The sequence below is a fragment of the Sinohyriopsis cumingii genome, unplaced genomic scaffold, assembly GCF_028554795.1.
Source record: "Sinohyriopsis cumingii isolate HCF-2022 unplaced genomic scaffold, ASM2855479v2 utg003322l, whole genome shotgun sequence".
In the NCBI taxonomy this organism is placed as follows: domain Eukaryota; kingdom Metazoa; phylum Mollusca; class Bivalvia; order Unionida; family Unionidae; genus Sinohyriopsis; species Sinohyriopsis cumingii.
In genome coordinates, this window is record NW_028316456.1 from 59,361 (window position 1) to 80,997 (window position 21,637).

The 21,637-nt window shown below is 35.0% G+C and overlaps 8 non-coding genes across 8 annotated transcripts; all 8 read left to right on the plus strand.

Annotated features, from left to right (window-relative positions):
* The first annotated feature begins 1,075 nt into the window (after positions 1 to 1,075).
* Trnap-cgg (transfer RNA proline (anticodon CGG)) lies at positions 1,076 to 1,147 on the plus strand. The gene has a single exon. It is a non-coding gene; the product is annotated as a tRNA-Pro (tRNA).
* Positions 1,148 to 2,912: 1,765 nt separating this feature from the next.
* On the plus strand, positions 2,913 to 2,984 carry Trnap-agg (transfer RNA proline (anticodon AGG)). Its single transcript has one exon. It is a non-coding gene; the product is annotated as a tRNA-Pro (tRNA).
* A 4,513-nt stretch (positions 2,985 to 7,497) lies between these two features.
* Trnap-agg (transfer RNA proline (anticodon AGG)) lies at positions 7,498 to 7,569 on the plus strand. Its single transcript has one exon. It is a non-coding gene; the product is annotated as a tRNA-Pro (tRNA).
* Positions 7,570 to 9,589: 2,020 nt separating this feature from the next.
* On the plus strand, positions 9,590 to 9,661 carry Trnap-cgg (transfer RNA proline (anticodon CGG)). The gene has a single exon. It is a non-coding gene; the product is annotated as a tRNA-Pro (tRNA).
* Positions 9,662 to 11,426: 1,765 nt separating this feature from the next.
* On the plus strand, positions 11,427 to 11,498 carry Trnap-agg (transfer RNA proline (anticodon AGG)). Its single transcript has one exon. It is a non-coding gene; the product is annotated as a tRNA-Pro (tRNA).
* Positions 11,499 to 15,991: 4,493 nt separating this feature from the next.
* Positions 15,992 to 16,063, plus strand: Trnap-agg (transfer RNA proline (anticodon AGG)). Its single transcript has one exon. It is a non-coding gene; the product is annotated as a tRNA-Pro (tRNA).
* Positions 16,064 to 18,082: 2,019 nt separating this feature from the next.
* On the plus strand, positions 18,083 to 18,154 carry Trnap-cgg (transfer RNA proline (anticodon CGG)). The gene has a single exon. It is a non-coding gene; the product is annotated as a tRNA-Pro (tRNA).
* A 1,765-nt stretch (positions 18,155 to 19,919) lies between these two features.
* Positions 19,920 to 19,991, plus strand: Trnap-agg (transfer RNA proline (anticodon AGG)). Its single transcript has one exon. It is a non-coding gene; the product is annotated as a tRNA-Pro (tRNA).
* The last annotated feature ends 1,646 nt before the right edge of the window (positions 19,992 to 21,637 follow it).

The window sequence follows — 21,637 nt, forward strand, 5'->3', positions numbered from 1 at the left end:
TTCCAGCTTAGATATTTTTTTATACTCCAAATACCGGAAGGAATGACTCAAGGTTTTACATTTCCATGAAGGCAACACTCAGTTTCATTGATTACAAGAGAAGCTGGCTTTTTCTTCCGAGTTATCTATAGGAATTCCATGCGCTAAACAACAGTGATGTGAAGCGATTTTGATTTTGAACGTAGCTTTAACAGTTTTTCAGTCATATCGCTTCGATACCTGCAATGTGCCACTTTATAGTGATGTCTAGCAGTGGGGCATCATGCCGCAGACATGTATTATGATATCCCACCCAGTCACATTATCCTAACACCAGGCCGACCAGTCCTAACACTAACCTCTTAATGCTGAGCGCCAAAAGAGGCATCTGGTAGTACCATTTGTGTAAGTACTCCATGTAATATTTGAATACAGTAGTTAAAGAACCCCAAAGCTGAATTAGAAGTATTAACATATATTGTTATGCATCTCTTTATTGAATTGGGATAAAGGGATGGTATTATTATTGTGTTGAAAAAATATGCTAAAGATAATAATTCATTTCTTAATTGTTATGACGAAAATATATTTATTTGTTCAAGTGTATAGTTGGTCCTAATAATTTATATGATCGGCTATGATGAAAGCATTTCCTGTTGGTCGAATTAAACGGATATATTCATACGTCTTAAGATGGCTATATTTTGGTAGCTGACCCTGATGAAACTGAAAATCTACACAATGCTCACAATGGTTACTGACTAGTTCCTGAACGTTAACTGCTAAGAAGGAATGTCTAAGCAACTTTTAAAAAAGAACAGTAAACGAACTAGTGTTTTAACAGTATGAAGCTGGGATGGTGTTGTATTTAGCGAAGACACATTTTGTGGACTTTTCGTAAGTGGTTTTTTGACACTTATCATATGTCAATGTCATTTATATATTCTGCCACGCTGTATCATAAAACTTGACCGTAAGCTAGCAAAACCATACAGTAATGACAAAATCCACTGAGGTATGCTGCATTAAATGTTTAGCCAACACTATTAAACTTGTCATACAGGCAATTATCGGAACAGATATAATTTTTAACTACGGCTCGTTGGTCTAGGGGTATGATTCTCGCTTCGGGTGCGAGAGGTCCCGGGTTCAAATCCCGGACGAGCCCAATATTTTATTATGTTTCACGTCGCCCACTTTGCCTCTATCGTTACTATAATGCCGAATCTTTCTTCACTTTTTTCTAAACTCTTCATTTTAATTGTTTCAAATAGCACAAAACATCTCACCGCTAAACCTGGTCACATGCACTAATACATATATGTAACTAAAAGTATATATCTACACAAAGGTCTGATTAACATTTGTGTACAATGACATATTGACAAAAACATCAGTGCAAGACAAATGTGTGCCTAAAGAGTGACAGGTGTATTCGACAGCATAAATCGTTGGTCAAAGGAACTAGTTATATCTTTGGGTATCATAACTCTCGTTCAGCATGTAATTCAGTAACAGGAAGGTCTAAACATTAGACACCTGGCCTGCACTAATGACAACGAAATAGAATCGTAAATATTGTGACTGAATGTGTGATATTTGGTCACACATTTTCAATACAAAGAATTATGTGAATGTGACTTGGTGCTATATCAATTATTTATAAAAGAAAACGAGACGATATTCGCATGAAAAATTAGCGTCCTCTTTGTATTTATATACGATAGTACAACCAAACCTGTAAACAAATATTCTACAAAAAAGACATTAAGAACTATATACACCAGGTATATTGAAAATTAAATCTCATCGAACTTTGCTGATGACATGATCAAGGCCATCATCAAGAGCACACATAGAAATGATGATTGGTATAACAGCTATAAAACGAGAAGGTACTCATTTCTTATCTCTGTGCGACGCACGATTTTATCCCATGTATGATGGTTTTAGTTCTAAAGATGTCCATTTTCTATAGCTGTCAGAATTGTAATATAGATAAGCAGATTAGCTTGCGCATGTCACGTATAAGTCTAGACAAGTGAAAACAGCAATGACAATTCGATAATCAATAGTATGTATCTTTCATCTAATAACGTCATATCTACATGACGATATTCAGATTAAATAATATCAAAGAAAGTAGAAATTGAACAATTTGTTACATTGTTTCGATGAGATAATACATCACATTAATCAGTCGAGTAATATTGCCTTTCAACACCAATTACTACATAGTCGTTGAAACACCTATATTCTTCAATGAGTGTTCCCAAAACTTAACAGAAATTTCAACAATCTGGAACACACAAAAACAATTGGATGCAGATCTTTCTGTTTCTCTTATGGCGCTAAATAAGTTGTAGTAGATTTTGTTGTTATCGAATAATGGTTTTCAGACATCGTAGCGATATGTCTGAAAAATTCATAACATTGAAGTAATGTATCATTGACCAGTATCCACCATAACTAAATATCACTTCGCATTAAATTGCAAAGACTATTCGTTGCTGTAAGCCGAAGGATGGAAACAAAATACAAAGAATGCGTGACATAATTCTGCTCATCGTGAAATATAGTATACATGTAATGCATTGAACATGTAAAGCTTTATCATTTGATTTATATATTCTGTTTATCAATGTTTCAAAAGTCTGTTTCAGTATTTTGATGCAATTTAACCTTTAAATACTATTACAAAATGTCCTTTATCATACATCTGATCGTCACTGATAAGTTCAGTTTTAGCACATTTCACAAGCGTTATCTTGTCAGTCGTCATTACCCAACGTCATCTATGGATTTTGCAACGCTGTATCATAAAACATGAAAGTAACTTGGTGCAGGTATACATCAATGATAAAAAGATAGAGATATGCTGCATTATACTATACAACTTCCATCATTAATCTTCACATTCTCTTTTTCGACACGGCTCGTTGGTCTAGGGGTATGATTCTCGCTTAGGGTGCGAGAGGTCCCGGGTTCAAATCCCGGACGAGCCCAACGTTTTTAATCATGTTTCTACTTCGTCCACTTTGTCTCGATGTTTGCAAATATTCTTCAAGAGACATTAAACAATATATATGAGATTGATGGATATTTCAATCGTATTTGACTTTACATATGACATGAATGTGACCAACATAAAGAGTACACAATGTGATAACTGATAGAGCATTACAAAACGAGAACGAGTTCATATCTAATGTATCCACGATGCATGATTTTATCCATTGTATGATGCTATAAACAAGAGAATATAACAAGGGATCATCAGTCCTAATATATACTTAAGGAATTATATATATATATATATATATATATATATATATATATATATATATATATATATATATATAGATATAGATATAGATAAAGATATAGATATATAATTGTTTGTGTGAGTGTGATTTGAATTTTTAACGTAGCTTTAACAATCTTTTGAGTCATATCGCTACGATGTCCGCAGTGATGTCTAGCACCGGGGCATCATGACACAGACATGTAGCATGATGTCCCACTCAGTCACATTATCCTGAAACAAGGTCAACCAGTCCTATATCTAACCTCTTAATGCTGAGCGACTAGCGATTTATGCCGATAAATCAGTCTTTCACCCGTGATGATGCTGATTCTCTGATGAGGGGCTGATACCACAACATCGTCCATCAGTATCAACACAGATTTGTGGTGTTGATTTATCGGACTATTTGCGAGGCAGCTGTTAATACCATTTTTATGTCCTTTGTACGACTCGCCCGTGATTTGAAACTCCAACCTCCCGCATCCGAGGCGGACGCTCAAACCACTAGCCCACCGGAGCGGTCCAACACGGTAAAGAAACTTATTGCAATAGCAAAATGTGTACTGCTTTTAGGGATTCTATTATAAGCCGTCGAAATCAAAACATTAAAGAAACTTCGATTAAAGCCTTCAACTTAATTGATCTCTTATTCGTTGTTTTTTGATAATTTGTAGACTGTTAAACAAAATTAAAAGAACTACATTTTGAAAACAAATAATTCAAGGTATTAGTATACGGCTTGATTGTGTTCACTTTCGAAAGAACACAATATTGAAGCAAGTAAAACTGAACAGTACACTTTATAGTCAAATTTCTTTTCACATTAGATTGCGAAGACAATGTGTAGCTGTAAACCGGTGGATAGGAAATTACGTCATAGTATAGATGCGTGAAAATTCTGCAGACTTTAAAGTACAATATACAGGTAAGGCATTGAAACAATACGCAATAACCATTTGACTTGTTTATTCTCTTTATCAATTCTTTTACAATTATTTTTGTCCAGCCATTGCGCGCGCATTTTAATTTTACCTTAATTGTAAGAAATATTCTTAAATCTCTGAAACGTCACTAAGTTTATTTTGGGCACTTTTCATAAGTGAGTTGTTGTCATTTATAATCAGTCAATGTTATGTATAGATTTGGCCACGAAGTATCATAAATCATGAATGTAACCAAGTAAACACATACATCATTGATAAATCAATCGAGTTATGCTGCATTAAAATGTACACCTTACAAAATTAAACTTGATACGCATGTTATTATCGGAAAAATCTTATTTTCAACACGGCTTGTTGATATAGGGGTGTTATTCTTGCATAGGGAGCGAGAAGTCCCGAACGAGCGCAACAGTTTATCATGTGTTATGCTGCCCAATTTGTGGTGATCGATACAATAATGTTGAATTTTTCTTCACTTTAAATTTCTAAACTCACTATCTGTTTAATTGCTTCAAGGAGCACAAACGTCTAACAGCTAGGCTAGTCTCTGCATGAATTAAATATATGTAATGAAATATATATTTATACACTAAGCTCGATCAACACCTGTGTACAATGGCAGATTGATGATAAATGTATAATCATTACATACATGTCCTTCCCTAATTGACTATGAAACGGCATCGTAAATTATGTGACAACGTATGCGATTTTGCTTCACACTTTTAAGTACAAAGAATCATGTGACTGAGTTGGTGTTATTCCACTTATTTATAAGAACAAGGTTGACAACATACGCTTGAAAACTTAGCGTCCTCAGTGTAGATACAGAAGATAGCTTAAACAATCCTACAAGCAAAAAGATCTTTAAAACTATATTCACTTTACAGATGAAATGACCATGGTCAACATCAAAAGTACACAGACAAGATGATAACTGATTTAATGTATACAAAACGAGTTCATTCCTAATCTAAATACGATGAACAATTTTATGTCATGCATGATAATATAAACAACTTTAAAAAGGGACTATGAATGCTAATAGATAATTAAATAGATAATCTCTTCTTTTCCAAATGAAACCAAACCTCTAGGACGTTGTATCGACAGGAAGTAATGAACATGCTTCAGTCACCTAAATTACAGTTTAATAAGTAATCTTTTTGCAACTACTGGAAGGATAATTCTAGCCAAAATATTTTGTATCTACTCTGTCCGAGAGAGTGACTCACGTTTCCATAAAGGTTACATTCTTTTGCTTTCATTACAAGATGAGCTGAGCTTTTCTTGCGAGTCATCTATCGAAATTCCATGCGGTAATCCAAACAAAATAGCATTGTATTTCAAAGTCCAAGAGGAAACACATCGAGTCTTTTCAATTAGCTTCTTTATTTTCAGAGAGATCGTAGCAAAATACAAACGCTGGCAATCTTGTCTTTGAAAAGTGCGTTCCGATTTCCCACCGTTCTGAGTCCAAACTAATGGCCCGACACGCCCATTCTGTCTAGAATCCATCAAAAACCTCCTTAGACACTGCAGAGCCGTTGGTCTTGAAGTTTTGGTCCTTTACCACGGGAGACTATATTGATCGGAGGCATGTTCACCACTGACAGCGGCACACAGGTTATACAAAATCGCACATTGAATCCCAGATTATGCATCCCAGATATCAACTTCAGTCAAAATCAGAGCTCAAAATCCAGGCCCATTGTGAAACCTCCAAATTCACACTTCCAGAATCAGACCTTCAGATTCAGACCACTCTACGGCTTAAGATAACTCCTGCAAAGTGGAATGCTCCAAAATAAAATGTGTTGCTTAATGATATTACTGTGTGACTTGACTTTAAAAATACCCTGATCATGGTGCAATCCACGGCTAGAGAATTCAAGGTAATTTATCTTCCCACTTGAAGCACTTTGCTCGTGCAGCATTGGGTGAACCGAACAGCGTATTTGGATATACCTTAAAACGTCAATAAACGACTCTCGGGGGTAACGCTGTACGGGGAAAAGAAATTTGAGGACATTTTACTTAAGGTATAATGCGTAATCATTAATTACACATACAAATTACTTGACAGTCGACTTTAAGAAAACAAATGAATCAAAGGACCTAATATGAACTAACCAAAGGCTATATATGATGAAAACAATATGGTCATTATGATTTACATATAGGAGATCCATGATATAGTTATATCAGAAAGCCTATAAACAATATAACATTAAACAGATTCATTTCATTGGAGTGAGAAACAGGCGAGCATTCCATAAACACGTGGTGAGGTCTGCAAAGACACATTAGCATGCAAAATGTTTTGTTATATAAGATAAAAGCTATGCAACATTCAACGGAAAGTTCTCTCTTCTGTTGGAACTTACACCATGTCTCTGGGAATATCACTTGACAGAAAGCAATACAAAAGCTTCAACCACCTCAATTCTAGTTGTAAAGGTAATGTTTTTGCAACTACAAGATGGTAATTCCAGCTGAAATAATGTTATACTCACTCTGAATACCTGATTGAATGACTCAATGTTTCACGCTTCCATGAAGGTAACACTCTTTTGCTTTCATTGCTAGACGAGCGGGTTTTTCCATTCGAGTCATCAATCGAAATTTCATGCGCTAAACACAACGAAATGTTATTGTATTTATAAGTCCAAAAGTAACCACACCAAATCTTTTCTATTAGTATCTTTAGTTTACGTGAGATTACAAAGTATACACGATGACAACATTGCCTTTTACAAGCGCGATCCAGTGTTTAATGGACTAATTATATGATACTGTCCATTTATATGTACATTTCCTAGTTCTGTGGAATTCCAACTTTAAAACACAAATACAGCTACTTTGATAATAACTAAAACATGACAAAAACAAAAATACCAAAGAAAACTGGAAACAAATTTTGATGCAATAACAACAAATGGCTATTGCTATCAGGGAATTCTATTTTAGAAGCGGTTACAATGAAAACATTAAAGAAAATCTAATATGGGCATGTACCATTCAAATGTAACTTCGATGATCACCGATAAATTCAGTTTGAGCTCTTTTTATAAACGTTATCTTGTCAATCGTCATTTACTCAATGTCATTCATAGATTTTGCGACGCTGGATCATACACATGAACGTAACCTGGTGAAGGCATACAGCAATAATAAATAAAGCGAGGTATGCATCATTACAACGTACAACATCCATCTTTAAACTTGACATTCATACAATTATCGGAACAGACATTTCATCATCACGGCTCGTTGGTCTAGGGGTATGATTCTCGCTTAGGGTGCGAGAGGTCCCGGGTTCAAATCCCGGACGAGCCCAACATTTTATCATGTTTTAATTTGCCCACTTTGTCGCCATCGATAATATCCTACTTTACTAAAACTTATTAAGCCCACATTTTGTTTTAATTCCTTTAAAGAGCAAAAGCGTCTAACAGCCAAGCCAGATAAGCAATGAAATATACATTTCTTCACTAAGCTCTGAGTAACACCTGTACACAATGACAATCTGATATTGATAACAAAGAATTGTCAATGTAGTGTCATCGTAAATTATCTGACTACATATATGGTATATTATTGCACATTTTTCAGTGGAAAGTAATTATGTGAATACGAGTTGTTGGTATACCAATTTTGTTTTATATAAAATCAAGGGTGCCAAAATACGCTTGAAAAATCAGCGTCCTCAATGTAGCTATAGCGGTTCTTATAATCATGTCTGCAAGCTAATATTCGTCAAAAGACATTTAAAAGTTCATACAGGAGATATATAGACATTTCAATTTATCATGCTTTACAAATGGTATGACCATGGCCAACAACAAGAGTAAACAGATACATTTCTAATCTATCTACGGTGCACAATTGTATCCCATGTATAACGATATAAGCATGGAAATGTAAAAAAGGATTATCAGTGCTAATACTTAACGAATTAAATATATGAAGACCTATCCGAGATGATGCTACACGTCTCTTCTTCCAAATATCTACAGCAATCATAGCCAAAATCACGCCTACAAATCTAGACCAAGAGTGTTTAATAAAAGTCGTTAGGCACGTGGTAAAGATTATTTACACACATTGTCATGCGAAACCTTTTGGTGCATATAACAGCAGTGCACCATTCAAAGCATCGATTATCTCTTCTGTTCCATTTGATACCATGCCTCTGGGACGTTGAATCGACAGCAATGAAAATGCGTCAGCCGCCATAATTCTAGTTGGAGAGTTCATTCTTTGACACTACTCGAAGGTTAATTCCAGCTTAGATATTTTTTTATACTCCAAATACCGGAAGGAATGACTCAAGGTTTTACATTTCCATGAAGGCAACACTCAGTTTCATTGATTACAAGAGAAGCTGGCTTTTTCTTCCGAGTTATCTATAGGAATTCCATGCGCTAAACAACAGTGATGTGAAGCGATTTTGATTTTGAACGTAGCTTTAACAGTTTTTCAGTCATATCGCTTCGATACCTGCAATGTGCCACTTTATAGTGATGTCTAGCAGTGGGGCATCATGCCGCAGACATGTATTATGATATCCCACCCAGTCACATTATCCTAACACCAGGCCGACCAGTCCTAACACTAACCTCTTAATGCTGAGCGCCAAAAGAGGCATCTGGTAGTACCATTTGTGTAAGTACTCCATGTAATATTTGAATACAGTAGTTAAAGAACCCCAAAGCTGAATTAGAAGTATTAACATATATTGTTATGCATCTCTTTATTGAATTGGGATAAAGGGATGGTATTATTATTGTGTTGAAAAAATATGCTAAAGATAATAATTCATTTCTTAATTGTTATGACGAAAATATATTTATTTGTTCAAGTGTATAGTTGGTCCTAATAATTTATATGATCGGCTATGATGAAAGCATTTCCTGTTGGTCGAATTAAACGGATATATTCATACGTCTTAAGATGGCTATATTTTGGTAGCTGACCCTGATGAAACTGAAAATCTACACAATGCTCACAATGGTTACTGACTAGTTCCTGAACGTTAACTGCTAAGAAGGAATGTCTAAGCAACTTTTAAAAAAGAACAGTAAACGAACTAGTGTTTTAACAGTATGAAGCTGGGATGGTGTTGTATTTAGCGAAGACACATTTTGTGGACTTTTCGTAAGTGGTTTTTTGACACTTATCATATGTCAATGTCATTTATATATTCTGCCACGCTGTATCATAAAACTTGACCGTAAGCTAGCAAAACCATACAGTAATGACAAAATCCACTGAGGTATGCTGCATTAAATGTTTAGCCAACACTATTAAACTTGTCATACAGGCAATTATCGGAACAGATATAATTTTTAACTACGGCTCGTTGGTCTAGGGGTATGATTCTCGCTTCGGGTGCGAGAGGTCCCGGGTTCAAATCCCGGACGAGCCCAATATTTTATTATGTTTCACGTCGCCCACTTTGTCTCTATCGTTACTATAATGCCGAATCTTTCTTCACTTTTTTCTAAACTCTTCATTTTAATTGTTTCAAATAGCACAAAACATCTCACCGCTAAACCTGGTCACATGCACTAATACATATATGTAACTAAAAGTATATATCTACACAAAGGTCTGATTAACATTTGTGTACAATGACATATTGACAAAAACATCAGTGCAAGACAAATGTGTGCCTAAAGAGTGACAGGTGTATTCGACAGCATAAATCGTTGGTCAAAGGAACTAGTTATATCTTTGGGTATCATAACTCTCGTTCAGCATGTAATTCAGTAACAGGAAGGTCTAAACATTAGACACCTGGCCTGCACTAATGACAACGAAATAGAATCGTAAATATTGTGACTGAATGTGTGATATTTCGTCACACATTTTCAATACAAAGAATTATGTGAATGTGACTTGGTGCTATATCAATTATTTATAAAAGAAAACGAGACGATATTCGCATGAAAAATTAGCGTCCTCTTTGTATTTATATACGATAGTACAACCAAACCTGTAAACAAATATTCTACAAAAAAGACATTAAGAACTATATACACCAGGTATATTGAAAATTAAATCTCATCGAACTTTGCTGATGACATGATCAAGGCCATCATCAAGAGCACACATAGAAATGATGATTGGTATAACAGCTATAAAACGAGAAGGTACTCATTTCTTATCTCTGTGCGACGCACGATTTTATCCCATGTATGATGGTTTTAGTTCTAAAGATGTCCATTTTCTATAGCTGTCAGAATTGTAATATAGATAAGCAGATTAGCTTGCGCATGTCACGTATAAGTCTAGACAAGTGAAAACAGCAATGACAATTCGATAATCAATAGTATGTATCTTTCATCTAATAACGTCATATCTACATGACGATATTCAGATTAAATAATATCAAAGAAAGTAGAAATTGAACAATTTGTTACATTGTTTCGATGAGATAATACATCACATTAATCAGTCGAGTAATATTGCCTTTCAACACCAATTACTACATAGTCGTTGAAACACCTATATTCTTCAATGAGTGTTCCCAAAACTTAACAGAAATTTCAACAATCTGGAACACACAAAAACAATTGGATGCAGATCTTTCTGTTTCTCTTATGGCGCTAAATAAGTTGTAGTAGATTTTGTTGTTATCGAATAATGGTTTTCAGACATCGTAGCGATATGTCTGAAAAATTCATAACATTGAAGTAATGTATCATTGACCAGTATCCACCATAACTAAATATCACTTTGCATTAAATTGCAAAGACTATTCGTTGCTGTAAGCCGAAGGATGGAAACAAAATACAAAGAATGCGTGACATAATTCTGCTCATCGTGAAATATAGTATACATGTAATGCATTGAACATGTAAAGCTTTATCATTTGATTTATATATTCTGTTTATCAATGTTTCAAAAGTCTGTTTCAGTATTTTGATGCAATTTAACCTTTAAATACTATTACAAAATGTCCTTTATCATACATCTGATCGTCACTGATAAGTTCAGTTTTAGCACATTTCACAAGCGTTATCTTGTCAGTCGTCATTACCCAACGTCATCTATGGATTTTGCAACGCTGTATCATAAAACATGAAAGTAACTTGGTGCAGGTATACATCAATGATAAAAAGATAGAGATATGCTGCATTATACTATACAACTTCCATCATTAATCTTCACATTCTCTTTTTCGACACGGCTCGTTGGTCTAGGGGTATGATTCTCGCTTAGGGTGCGAGAGGTCCCGGGTTCAAATCCCGGACGAGCCCAACGTTTTTAATCATGTTTCTACTTCGTCCACTTTGTCTCGATGTTTGCAAATATTCTTCAAGAGACATTAAACAATATATATGAGATTGATGGATATTTCAATCGTATTTGACTTTACATATGACATGAATGTGACCAACATAACGAGTACACAATGTGATAACTGATAGAGCATTACAAAACGAGAACGAGTTCATATCTAATGTATCCACGATGCATGATTTTATCCATTGTATGATGCTATAAACAAGAGAATATAACAAGGGATCATCAGTCCTAATATATACTTAAGGAATTATATATATATATATATATATATATATAGATATAGATATAGATATAGATATAGATAAAGATATAGATATATAATTGTTTGTGTGAGTGTGATTTGAATTTTTAACGTAGCTTTAACAATCTTTTGAGTCATATCGCTACGATGTCCGCAGTGATGTCTAGCACCGGGGCATCATGACACAGACATGTAGCATGATGTCCCACTCAGTCACATTATCCTGAAACAAGGTCAACCAGTCCTATATCTAACCTCTTAATGCTGAGCGACTAGCGATTTATGCCGATAAATCAGTCTTTCACCCGTGATGATGCTGATTCTCTGATGAGGGGCTGATACCACAACATCGTCCATCAGTATCAACACAGATTTGTGGTGTTGATTTATCGGACTATTTGCGAGGCAGCTGTTAATACCATTTTTATGTCCTTTGTACGACTCGCCCGTGATTTGAAACTCCAACCTCCCGCATCCGAGGCGGACGCTCAAACCACTAGCCCACCGGAGCGGTCCAACACGGTAAAGAAACTTATTGCAATAGCAAAATGTGTACTGCTTTTAGGGATTCTATTATAAGCCGTCGAAATCAAAACATTAAAGAAACTTCGATTAAAGCCTTCAACTTAATTGATCTCTTATTCGTTGTTTTTTGATAATTTGTAGACTGTTAAACAAAATTAAAAGAACTACATTTTGAAAACAAATAATTCAAGGTATTAGTATACGGCTTGATTGTGTTCACTTTCGAAAGAACACAATATTGAAGCAAGTAAAACTGAACAGTACACTTTATAGTCAAATTTCTTTTCACATTAGATTGCGAAGACAATGTGTAGCTGTAAACCGGTGGATAGGAAATTACGTCATAGTATAGATGCGTGAAAATTCTGCAGACTTTAAAGTACAATATACAGGTAAGGCATTGAAACAATACGCAATAACCATTTGACTTGTTTATTCTCTTTATCAATTCTTTTACAATTATTTTTGTCCAGCCATTGCGCGCGCATTTTAATTTTACCTTAATTGTAAGAAATATTCTTAAATCTCTGAAACGTCACTAAGTTTATTTTGGGCACTTTTCATAAGTGAGTTGTTGTCATTTATAATCAGTCAATGTTATGTATAGATTTGGCCACGAAGTATCATAAATCATGAATGTAACCAAGTAAACACATACATCATTGATAAATCAATCGAGTTATGCTGCATTAAAATGTACACCTTACAAAATTAAACTTGATACGCATGTTATTATCGGAAAAATCTTATTTTCAACACGGCTTGTTGATATAGGGGTGTTATTCTTGCATAGGGAGCGAGAAGTCCCGAACGAGCGCAACAGTTTATCATGTGTTATGCTGCCCAATTTGTGGTGATCGATACAATAATGTTGAATTTTTCTTCACTTTAAATTTCTAAACTCACTATCTGTTTAATTGCTTCAAGGAGCACAAACGTCTAACAGCTAGGCTAGTCTCTGCATGAATTAAATATATGTAATGAAATATATATTTATACACTAAGCTCGATCAACACCTGTGTACAATGGCAGATTGATGATAAATGTATAATCATTACATACATGTCCTTCCCTAATTGACTATGAAACGGCATCGTAAATTATGTGACAACGTATGCGATTTTGCTTCACACTTTTAAGTACAAAGAATCATGTGACTGAGTTGGTGTTATTCCACTTATTTATAAGAACAAGGTTGACAACATACGCTTGAAAACTTAGCGTCCTCAGTGTAGATACAGAAGATAGCTTAAACAATCCTACAAGCAAAAAGATCTTTAAAACTATATTCACTTTACAGATGAAATGACCATGGTCAACATCAAAAGTACACAGACAAGATGATAACTGATTTAATGTATACAAAACGAGTTCATTCCTAATCTAAATACGATGAACAATTTTATGTCATGCATGATAATATAAACAACTTTAAAAAGGGACTATGAATGCTAATAGATAATTAAATAGATAATCTCTTCTTTTCCAAATGAAACCAAACCTCTAGGACGTTGTATCGACAGGAAGTAATGAACATGCTTCAGTCACCTAAATTACAGTTTAATAAGTAATCTTTTTGCAACTACTGGAAGGATAATTCTAGCCAAAATATTTTGTATCTACTCTGTCCGAGAGAGTGACTCACGTTTCCATAAAGGTTACATTCTTTTGCTTTCATTACAAGATGAGCTGAGCTTTTCTTGCGAGTCATCTATCGAAATTCCATGCGGTAATCCAAACAAAATAGCATTGTATTTCAAAGTCCAAGAGGAAACACATCGAGTCTTTTCAATTAGCTTCTTTATTTTCAGAGAGATCGTAGCAAAATACAAACGCTGGCAATCTTGTCTTTGAAAAGTGCGTTCCGATTTCCCACCGTTCTGAGTCCAAACTAATGGCCCGACACGCCCATTCTGTCTAGAATCCATCAAAAACCTCCTTAGACACTGCAGAGCCGTTGGTCTTGAAGTTTTGGTCCTTTACCACGGGAGACTATATTGATCGGAGGCATGTTCACCACTGACAGCGGCACACAGGTTATACAAAATCGCACATTGAATCCCAGATTATGCATCCCAGATATCAACTTCAGTCAAAATCAGAGCTCAAAATCCAGGCCCATTGTGAAACCTCCAAATTCACACTTCCAGAATCAGACCTTCAGATTCAGACCACTCTACGGCTTAAGATAACTCCTGCAAAGTGGAATGCTCCAAAATAAAATGTGTTGCTTAATGATATTACTGTGTGACTTGACTTTAAAAATACCCTGATCATGGTGCAATCCACGGCTAGAGAATTCAAGGTAATTTATCTTCCCACTTGAAGCACTTTGCTCGTGCAGCATTGGGTGAACCGAACAGCGTATTTGGATATACCTTAAAACGTCAATAAACGACTCTCGGGGGTAACGCTGTACGGGGAAAAGAAATTTGAGGACATTTTACTTAAGGTATAATGCGTAATCATTAATTACACATACAAATTACTTGACAGTCGACTTTAAGAAAACAAATGAAACAAAGGACCTAATATGAACTAACCAAAGGCTATATATGATGAAAACAATATGGTCATTATGATTTACATATAGGAGATCCATGATATAGTTATATCAGAAAGCCTATAAACAATATAACATTAAACAGATTCATTTCATTGGAGTGAGAAACAGGCGAGCATTCCATAAACACGTGGTGAGGTCTGCAAAGACACATTAGCATGCAAAATGTTTTGTTATATAAGATAAAAGCTATGCAACATTCAACGGAAAGTTCTCTCTTCTGTTGGAACTTACACCATGTCTCTGGGAATATCACTTGACAGAAAGCAATACAAAAGCTTCAACCACCTCAATTCTAGTTGTAAAGGTAATGTTTTTGCAACTACAAGATGGTAATTCCAGCTGAAATAATGTTATACTCACTCTGAATACCTGATTGAATGACTCAATGTTTCACGCTTCCATGAAGGTAACACTCTTTTGCTTTCATTGCTAGACGAGCGGGTTTTTCCATTCGAGTCATCAATCGAAATTTCATGCGCTAAACACAACGAAATGTTATTGTATTTATAAGTCCAAAAGTAACCACACCAAATCTTTTCTATTAGTATCTTTAGTTTACGTGAGATTACAAAGTATACACGATGACAACATTGCCTTTTACAAGCGCGATCCAGTGTTTAATGGACTAATTATATGATACTGTCCATTTATATGTACATTTCCTAGTTCTGTGGAATTCCAACTTTAAAACACAAATACAGCTACTTTGATAATAACTAAAACATGACAAAAACAAAAATACCAAAGAAAACTGGAAACAAATTTTGATGCAATAACAACAAATGGCTATTGCTATCAGGGAATTCTATTTTAGAAGCGGTTACAATGAAAACATTAAAGAAAATCTAATATGGGCATGTACCATTCAAATGTAACTTCGATGATCACCGATAAATTCAGTTTGAGCTCTTTTTATAAACGTTATCTTGTCAATCGTCATTTACTCAATGTCATTCATAGATTTTGCGACGCTGGATCATACACATGAACGTAACCTGGTGAAGGCATACAGCAATAATAAATAAAGCGAGGTATGCATCATTACAACGTACAACATCCATCTTTAAACTTGACATTCATACAATTATCGGAACAGACATTTCATCATCACGGCTCGTTGGTCTAGGGGTATGATTCTCGCTTAGGGTGCGAGAGGTCCCGGGTTCAAATCCCGGACGAGCCCAACATTTTATCATGTTTTAATTTGCCCACTTTGTCGCCATCGATAATATCCTACTTTACTAAAACTTATTAAGCCCACATTTTGTTTTAATTCCTTTAAAGAGCAAAAGCGTCTAACAGCCAAGCCAGATAAGCAATGAAATATACATTTCTTCACTAAGCTCTGAGTAACACCTGTACACAATGACAATCTGATATTGATAACAAAGAATTGTCAATGTAGTGTCATCGTAAATTATCTGACTACATATATGGTATATTATTGCACATTTTTCAGTGGAAAGTAATTATGTGAATACGAGTTGTTGGTATACCAATTTTGTTTTATATAAAATCAAGGGTGCCAAAATACGCTTGAAAAATCAGCGTCCTCAATGTAGCTATAGCGGTTCTTATAATCATGTCTGCAAGCTAATATTCGTCAAAAGACATTTAAAAGTTCATACAGGAGATATATAGACATTTCAATTTATCATGCTTTACAAATGGTATGACCATGGCCAACAACAAGAGTAAACAGATACATTTCTAATCTATCTACGGTGCACAATTGTATCCCATGTATAACGATATAAGCATGGAAATGTAAAAAAGGATTATCAGTGCTAATACTTAACGAATTAAATATATGAAGACCTATCCGAGATGATGCTACACGTCTCTTCTTCCAAATATCTACAGCAATCATAGCCAAAATCACGCCTACAAATCTAGACCAAGAGTGTTTAATAAAAGTCGTTAGGCACGTGGTAAAGATTATTTACACACATTGTCATGCGAAACCTTTTGGTGCATATAACAGCAGTGCACCATTCAAAGCATCGATTATCTCTTCTGTTCCATTTGATACCATGCCTCTGGGACGTTGAATCGACAGCAATGAAAATGCGTCAGCCGCCATAATTCTAGTTGGAGAGTTCATTCTTTGACACTACTCGAAGGTTAATTCCAGCTTAGATATTTTTTATACTCCAAATACCGGAAGGAATGACTCAAGGTTTTACATTTCCATGAAGGCAACACTCAGTTTCATTGATTACAAGAGAAGCTGGCTTTTTCTTCCGAGTTATCTATAGGAATTCCATGCGCTAAACAACAGTGATGTGAAGCGATTTTGATTTTGAACGTAGCTTTAACAGTTTTTCAGTCATATCGCTTCGATACCTGCAATGTGCCACTTTATAGTGATGTCTAGCAGTGGGGCATCATGCCGCAGACATGTATTATGATATCCCACCCAGTCACATTATCCTAACACCAGGCCGACCAGTCCTAACACTAACCTCTTAATGCTGAGCGCCAAAAGAGGCATCTGGTAGTACCATTTGTGTAAGTACTCCATGTAATATTTGAATACAGTAGTTAAAGAACCCCAAAGCTGAATTAGAAGTATTAACATATATTGTTATGCATCTCTTTATTGAATTGGGATAAAGGGATGGTATTATTATTGTGTTGAAAAAATATGCTAAAGATAATAATTCATTTCTTAATTGTTATGACGAAAATATATTTATTTGTTCAAGTGTATAGTTGGTCCTAATAATTTATATGATCGGCTATGATGAAAGCATTTCCTGTTGGTCGAATTAAACGGATATATTCATACGTCTTAAGATGGCTATATTTTGGTAGCTGACCCTGATGAAACTGAAAATCTACACAATGCTCACAATGGTTACTGACTAGTTCCTGAACGTTAACTGCTAAGAAGGAATGTCTAAGCAACTTTTAAAAAAGAACAGTAAACGAACTAGTGTTTTAACAGTATGAAGCTGGGATGGTGTTGTATTTAGCGAAGACACATTTTGTGGACTTTTCGTAAGTGGTTTTTTGACACTTATCATATGTCAATGTCATTTATATATTCTGCCACGCTGTATCATAAAACTTGACCGTAAGCTAGCAAAACCATACAGTAATGACAAAATCCACTGAGGTATGCTGCATTAAATGTTTAGCCAACACTATTAAACTTGTCATACAGGCAATTATCGGAACAGATATAATTTTTAACTACGGCTCGTTGGTCTAGGGGTATGATTCTCGCTTCGGGTGCGAGAGGTCCCGGGTTCAAATCCCGGACGAGCCCAATATTTTATTATGTTTCACGTCGCCCACTTTGTCTCTATCGTTACTATAATGCCGAATCTTTCTTCACTTTTTTCTAAACTCTTCATTTTAATTGTTTCAAATAGCACAAAACATCTCACCGCTAAACCTGGTCACATGCACTAATACATATATGTAACTAAAAGTATATATCTACACAAAGGTCTGATTAACATTTGTGTACAATGACATATTGACAAAAACATCAGTGCAAGACAAATGTGTGCCTAAAGAGTGACAGGTGTATTCGACAGCATAAATCGTTGGTCAAAGGAACTAGTTATATCTTTGGGTATCATAACTCTCGTTCAGCATGTAATTCAGTAACAGGAAGGTCTAAACATTAGACACCTGGCCTGCACTAATGACAACGAAATAGAATCGTAAATATTGTGACTGAATGTGTGATATTTCGTCACACATTTTCAATACAAAGAATTATGTGAATGTGACTTGGTGCTATATCAATTATTTATAAAAGAAAACGAGACGATATTCGCATGAAAAATTAGCGTCCTCTTTGTATTTATATACGATAGTACAACCAAACCTGTAAACAAATATTCTACAAAAAAGACATTAAGAACTATATACACCAGGTATATTGAAAATTAAATCTCATCGAACTTTGCTGATGACATGATCAAGGCCATCATCAAGAGCACACATAGAAATGATGATTGGTATAACAGCTATAAAACGGGAAGGTACTCATTTCTTATCTCTGTGCGACGCACGATTTTATCCCATGTATGATGGTTTTAGTTCTAAAGATGTCCATTTTCTATAGCTGTCAGAATTGTAATATAGATAAGCAGATTAGCTTGCGCATGTCACGTATAAGTCTAGACAAGTGAAAACAGCAATGACAATTCGATAATCAATAGTATGTATCTTTCATCTAATAACGTCATATCTACATGACGATATTCAGATTAAATAATATCAAAGAAAGTAGAAATTGAACAATTTGTTACATTGTTTCGATGAGATAATACATCACATTAATCAGTCGAGTAATATTGCCTTTCAACACCAATTACTACATAGTCGTTGAAACACCTATATTCTTCAATGAGTGTTCCCAAAACTTAACAGAAATTTCAACAATCTGGAACACACAAAAACAATTGGATGCAGATCTTTCTGTTTCTCTTATGGCGCTAAATAAGTTGTAGTAGATTTTGTTGTTATCGAATAATGGTTTTCAGACATCGTAGCGATATGTCTGAAAAATTCATAACATTGAAGTAATGTATCATTGACCAGTATCCACCATAACTAAATATCACTTTGCATTAAATTGCAAAGACTATTCGTTGCTGTAAGCCGAAGGATGGAAACAAAATACAAAGAATGCGTGACATAATTCTGCTCATCGTGAAATATAGTATACATGTAATGCATTGAACATGTAAAGCTTTATCATTTGATTTATATATTCTGTTTATCAATGTTTCAAAAGTCTGTTTCAGTATTTTGATGCAATTTAACCTTTAAATACTATTACAAAATGTCCTTTATCATACATCTGATCGTCACTGATAAGTTCAGTTTTAGCACATTTCACAAGCGTTATCTTGTCAGTCGTCATTACCCAACGTCATCTATGGATTTTGCAACGCTGTATCATAAAACATGAAAGTAACTTGGTGCAGGTATACATCAATGATAAAAAGATAGAGATATGCTGCATTATACTATACAACTTCCATCATTAATCTTCACATTCTCTTTTTCGACACGGCTCGTTGGTCTAGGGGTATGATTCTCGCTTAGGGTGCGAGAGGTCCCGGGTTCAAATCCCGGACGAGCCCAACGTTTTTAATCATGTTTCTACTTCGTCCACTTTGTCTCGATGTTTGCAAATATTCTTCAAGAGACATTAAACAATATATATGAGATTGATGGATATTTCAATCGTATTTGACTTTACATATGACATGAATGTGACCAACATAACGAGTACACAATGTGATAACTGATAGAGCATTACAAAACGAGAACGAGTTCATATCTAATGTATCCACGATGCATGATTTTATCCATTGTATGATGCTATAAACAAGAGAATGTAACAAGGGATCATCAGTCCTAATATATACTTAAGGAATTATATATATATATATATATATATATATATATATATATATATATATATATATATATATATATATATATATATATATATATATAATTGTGTGTGTGAGTGTGATTTGAATTTTTAACGTAGCTTTGACAATCTTTTGAGTCATATCGCTACGATGTCCGCAGTGATGTCTAGCACCGGGGCATCATGACACAGACATGTAGCATGATGTCCCACTCAGTCACATTATCCTGAAACAAGGTCAACCAGTCCTATATCTAACCTCTTAATGCTGAGCGACTAGCGATTTATGCCGATAAATCAGTCTTTCACCCGTGATGATGCTGATTCTCTGATGAGGGGCTGATACCACAACATCGTCCATCAGTATCAACACAGATTTGTGGTGTTGATTTATCGGACTATTTGCGAGGCAGCTGTTAATACCATTTTTATGTCCTTTGTACGACTCGCCCGTGAATTGAAACTCCAACCTCCCGCATCCGAGGCGGACGCTCAAACCACTAGCCCACCGGAGCGGTCCAACACGGTAAAGAAACTTATTGCAATAGCAAAATGTGTACTGCTTTTAGGGATTCTATTATAAGCCGTCGAAATCAAAACATTAAAGAAACTTCGATTAAAGCCTTCAACTTAATTGATCTCTTATTCGTTGTTTTTTGATAATTTGTAGACTGTTAAACAAAATTAAAAGAACTACATTTTGAAAACAAATAATTCAAGGTATTAGTATACGGCTTGATTGTGTTCACTTTCGAAAGAACAGAATATTGAAGCAAGTAAAACTGAACAGTACACTTTATAGTCAAATTTCTTTTCACATTAGATTGCGAAGACAATGTGTAGCTGTAAGCCGGTGGATAGGAAATTACGTCATAGTATAGATGCGTGAAAATTCTGCAGACTTTAAAGTACAATATACAGGTAAGGCATTGAAACAATACGCAATAACCATTTGACTTGTTTATTCTCTTTATCAATTCTTTTACAATTATTTTTGTCCAGCCATTGCGCGCGCATTTTAATTTTACCTTAATTGTAAGAAATATTCTTAAATCTCTGAACGTCACTAAGTTTATTTTGGGCACTTTTCATAAGTGAGTTGTTGTCATTTATAATCAGTCAATGTTATGTATAGATTTGGCCACGAAGTATCATAAATCATGAATGTAACCAAGTAAACACATACATCATTGATAAATCAATCGAGTTATGCTGCATTAAAATGTACACCTTACAAAATTAAACTTGATACGCATGTTATTATCGGAAAAATCTTATTTTCAACACGGCTTGTTGATATAGGGGTGTTATTCTTTCATAGGGAGCGAGAAGTCCCGAACGAGCGCAACA